This window comes from Poecilia formosa, unplaced genomic scaffold (genome assembly GCF_000485575.1).
Source record: "Poecilia formosa unplaced genomic scaffold, Poecilia_formosa-5.1.2 Scaffold577, whole genome shotgun sequence".
In the NCBI taxonomy this organism is placed as follows: Eukaryota; Metazoa; Chordata; class Actinopteri; order Cyprinodontiformes; family Poeciliidae; genus Poecilia; species Poecilia formosa.
Window position 1 is genome coordinate 83,832 of NW_006800516.1, and position 4,805 is coordinate 88,636.

Here is a 4,805-nt window from a genome sequence, read left to right on the forward strand (position 1 = left end):
TTGGAAGACATTGAGAATTAAACAAGACTCAAATCACTATTTCGTCTTTTTCTGCTGACTTCCACATTGGTGACCCCGAACATCTGCAAACATCTGGACATGTTTTTTACTGAGAACTCACCAGATGCTGCCGCCGCTTCTCTGCCAGCTGTGTTTTCGGACCCAGTTTCTTGCCAGGCGGCCGTTGCTCCAACCGCCGTTTCTGTTTTTGCTGCCGTTATGAAGCTTCCAGAGTTCTGGCAGCACGACCCAGAACCATGGTTCCAGCATGTGGAAGCCCAGTTCCATCTCCGGGGTTAACCACAGATGAGACCAAGTACTTCCATGTAGTTGCTGCATTGGATTCCGTTTCAACGCGCTGTCTGATGGGTCTGCTGAGGAACCCACCAACCGCTAACAAATACGGCGCTCTCAAGGAGAATCTGCCCGCCTGGCTGGAGCAACCATGTTCTCTAAGGTGGACTTGGTGCGAGGCTACCATCAGGTTCCAGTGCATCCCTTAGATGTACCCAAAACCGCAGTTATCACGCCTTTTGGTCTTTTTGAGTTTTTACGGATGCCCTTCGGTCTTAAAGGCGCAGCGCAGACTTTCCAGCGGCTTATGGATTCGGTCCTGCAGGGTATGCCATTTTTGTTCGTCTATTTGGACGACATACTGGTGGCTAGTCCCTCTGTGGAAGAACACATGGTGCACCTTCATCAGCTGTTTGTTAGGCTCAGTGAACATGGCCTGATCGTGAACCCAGCTAAATGCCAATTTGGACTGCCTGCTGTTGAGTTCCTGGATCACAAAGTGTCTTCTCAAGGGGCGGTTCCCCTGCCTGCAAAGGTTGAAGCAGTTTCCGCTTTTCCCCGCCTTCCCTCAGTGAAGCCCCTGCAGGAGTTTTTGGGGATGATTAACTTTTATAACCGTTTCATCCCACGGGCAGCTCACCTCATGCACCCCTTGTATGAAGCACTTCGAGGCAAAAAAGGGGACCAGCAGATAGAGTGGACCCCCAAGAGGGTGCAGGCATTCGATGATGCCAAGAAGGCCTTGGCTAATGCTGTGCTTTTGGCCCATCCATCTCCAGTTGCTCCTGTGGCTCCAACAACTGACGCCTCTGATTATGCAGTTGGGGCAGTTTGTGAGCAATGGGTGGATGGTGCCTGGCAACCCCTCGCTTTTTTTAGCAGGAAACTCCGGGATGCTGAAAAAAAAACATAGCACCTTTGACAGGGAACTGCTTGCCCTTTTTCTGGCAACACGCCATTTCCGCTTCATGTTGGAGGGCAGGGACTTTACTGCTTTTGTTGACCACAAGCCTCTCACTTTTGCTATTGCAAAAGTTTCTGAACCGTGGTCAGCTCGGCAACAACGGCACTTATCTGCCATTTCAGAGTTCACCACTGACATTCAACATGTGGCTGGCAAGAATAATCTGGTGGCTGACTGTCTGTCCAGAGCAAGGGTTGCTTCTGTGCATTTAGGTGTGGACTACCTCGCCATGGCCACAGACCAACTGACCGACCAGGATATTCTGGCCTTTAAAGCAGCTGAATCCAGTTTGCATTTAGAGGAGGTCTCCTTTCATGAGTGTGGCGCAACCCTTCTTTGCGATGTCTCGACTGGCAAACCTCAGCCTTTGGTCCCTTCTAGTTGGCGTCAGCAGGTTTTTGAGGCAGTTCATTCCCTTTCACACCCGGGCGTCAAAGCTTCTGTTAAACTGGTAGGGGCAAAGTTTGTGTGGCCGGGACTCCGGAAAGATGTACAGACATGGACGGCTTCCTGTTTGGCTTGCCAGCATGCCAAGGTCCAACGGCACACTAAGGCTCTACTGGAGCACTTTCCTGTTCTGCAACGGAAGTTTGAACATGTGCATGTGGACTTAGTGGGGCCGCTTCCACCTTCCAGAGGTTTTACCTATCTCCTGACGATGGAGGACAGAAGTACTAGGTGGCCGGAGGCAGTTCCACTGTCATCAACCACTTCGGCTGATGTGGCTCGAGCGTTTATCTCCTCCTGGGTGTCCCGGTTTGGTGTGCCATTGGACTTGACCTCTGACAGAGGTCCCCAGTTCACTTCGGAGTTGTGGACTGCAGTGGCAGAGAGCCTTGGGGTTAAACTCCACCGTACTGCTGCCTACCATCCGCAGGCCAATGGTCTTTGTGAGAGGTTCCACCGCACAATGAAGGCTGCATTGCGGGCCTCATTGGTGGATAATAGTTGGATAGATCACATGCCTTGGGTTTTGTTGGGCCTGCGTTCGGTCCCAAAAGAGGACCTACAGTTTTCTTCAGCTGAGTTGGTCCTGGGCCAGCCCTTCCGTGTACCAGGGGAATTTCTTCCGGGTCTGTCGGGTTCGATTGATTCCCAGGGGAATAGAACGGTTCTAAATGGGGAAGCTAGATCTTTTGCCCCGTTAGCAGCACATCACTGCCTTCCACAGGTGTTTGTGCCAAAGGACCTAATGTCTGCTGAGTATGTATTTATCTGCCATGACTCACACCGCTCACCACTTCAGCCTCCTTACGATGGTCCATTCCATGTTTTGGAGAGGGGACCTAAAGATTTTTTGGTGGAGTTGGGGGGTAATCAGGAGAGTATTTCTGTGGACCGTTTGAAGCCAGCTCACATGTTACTAGGGGACCCAGTTGAGTTGGCTGAGCCACCTCGCCGTGGTTGTCCCCCAGTTTCTTTACCCACTCTTCCGGATCCTTCCCTTACAGCTGGTTTGTCCCCCTCAGGTGGACAGCTCAGTAGCAGTCGATCTGGAGAGTCTTTTTCACTTTCAACCCCTGTTCCTGTGAAGAGAAGCCGTGGTGGCCGACTTATCCCTAAACGTTACCGTTAGGTAGTTCAATTGTTTTGTTTGTCAGTGCTGTTTTGTTTTTCCGTTGTGTGTCTGTTTTCTTTATATACTTGTGATGTTGTTTCGCATGTTATGGTTTTTTGTGTTTGTGACATTCTGTGTGTTTGGGGGGGGGCTGTGTGGCGGATACAATATATATATTGTGCCGGATACAATGTATATATTTCACACCAGAATGTATGCTTTTATTGTGAATGGGAGAAGGTGAGGTGTGAAGACACCAACGGTTGTTATTCATTCGATTTTTGGTTTTGTTGGAAGACATTGAGAATTAAACAAGACTCAAATCACTATTTTGTCTTTTTCTGTTGTTGACCAAATAATAGTTAATTATTTTTACGTCTTTCATACTCCTGCTAATTGATACGTATTACTGGACTGGACAGCGCCTATTGGTCGCCTATTGGTCGCCTATTGGTCGAAATTTAAGAATAACGTAACAAAATTCAAATGGATAAAGAAATAAAGAAAAAATAGCTCAAACAACTTCTATTCCGCCTTTTCTCGCTCTGTATGTCGGTATTACGCACGACCCGTTGCCATGGCAACCGATAAACAACAGCTCAAAGAGCAGATAGAGCAGAGACTACCAATCAGGGGAATCAAAACCAAAAAGCAAACATTTCCCACACAAAAAGTAGCAAAAACACTAAAACAGAACATCCAGTCTACCAGTCATAAATATTCATGAAGGCTTATTCATGTTCATGACAGGTTTTTATGACAGTGTGGTGTCAGTCTTATTCACCCCCCTTCAAATAAAGTGTTACCTATGTAGCGCTTTCTGGTGTCTAAGGCTAGATCTAGTGCTCTGGGTTCTATCTATTTATGGTTACACCCCAAGAAACTGGTTTCACTACATTTCCCATGAACCACTGTTATAAAGCATTCATCTTAATTAACTGCAGATGTCTGACCCATGAATAAGGTGACTTTATAATGGCAAAGCTTTTATTTACCAAACTTCAGAATGCAAATTAAAGTAGACCAAATATGAAAACATACTGAATATGGTCACCAGCAGACCTTATGTCTGCCTGAATGAATAGAACCTAAAGTGTTTGTTCTTTAACCTCCTACTAACCAGGAAAATACAAATAAAAATACAACAGGCTTTGACAAATACCTGGTTCAGAAATAGGGACTTTCACTGTCTTTTAAACGCTTATAGAGTTCTACACTGACTTATTCTGAACAGTCCCGAACACATGAGTCCTTTAGTCTGAACAAAATACATTTAAAATAAATGACAGTTTTTAATTAGTGGGCCCACCATAAAATAAAACAAATAAAAGCCGGCATTATAGTCATTCAAACCCCCGTTACAGGCCTGATTCTGACGACACTCACCACTGGTCCTCGATCCACAGTGGCTGGTTTTTATAAGGTCCTGGTGACTGTCTCTCCAGATAACAGTCATCTAATCCACGCCTTTCTCGGTAAAGGCAGAGGAAAAGCAGCCAAATCCAAAGCAGCGGGCCCAGCGCAGGCGTAGCTAGCCTCTTCCTCTCCACCGGCTCCTGTGTAGACTTTTGGCATCCAGCTCACCAAATGCTTCTTCTTTGGTCCTTCAACTGTCCCTTGGCGCTAGTGCATATTTACGTTGTTGCACTTTTTAGACGTTTTGTCCCTAAAACGAGTTACCAAAGTTCCAGCACTCTCCACGGAGTCTCCCTGTCGTCTCCATAGACATAATGTAAGCATAGACGCCTCATTGACCGCTCCGGCGCAGGAAATACGGCGGCCATTTCGGAGCCGTATTTCTTATTGTATATTTTATTATTATAAATATTATCTTATTATATTTCTTATTCCCTCCTGCTTTGCTCAATCAAAACAGCAGAAGATGCCTCAGCACTGAGGGATATTGTTGATCTGGTCGATGGATTATTGATGCGAGGGCTCCACAGACAACATTTCACAAGTAAGATGGACATATTATTGTGTATATAT

General features: G+C 46.7%; 1 long non-coding RNA gene across 1 annotated transcript in view; it reads right to left on the reverse strand.

Moving 5' to 3' along the window:
• Nucleotides 1-4,805, reverse strand: part of LOC107834295 (uncharacterized) — a 21,741-nt gene that overhangs the window by 4,442 nt on the left and 12,494 nt on the right. The window lies entirely within an intron of this gene.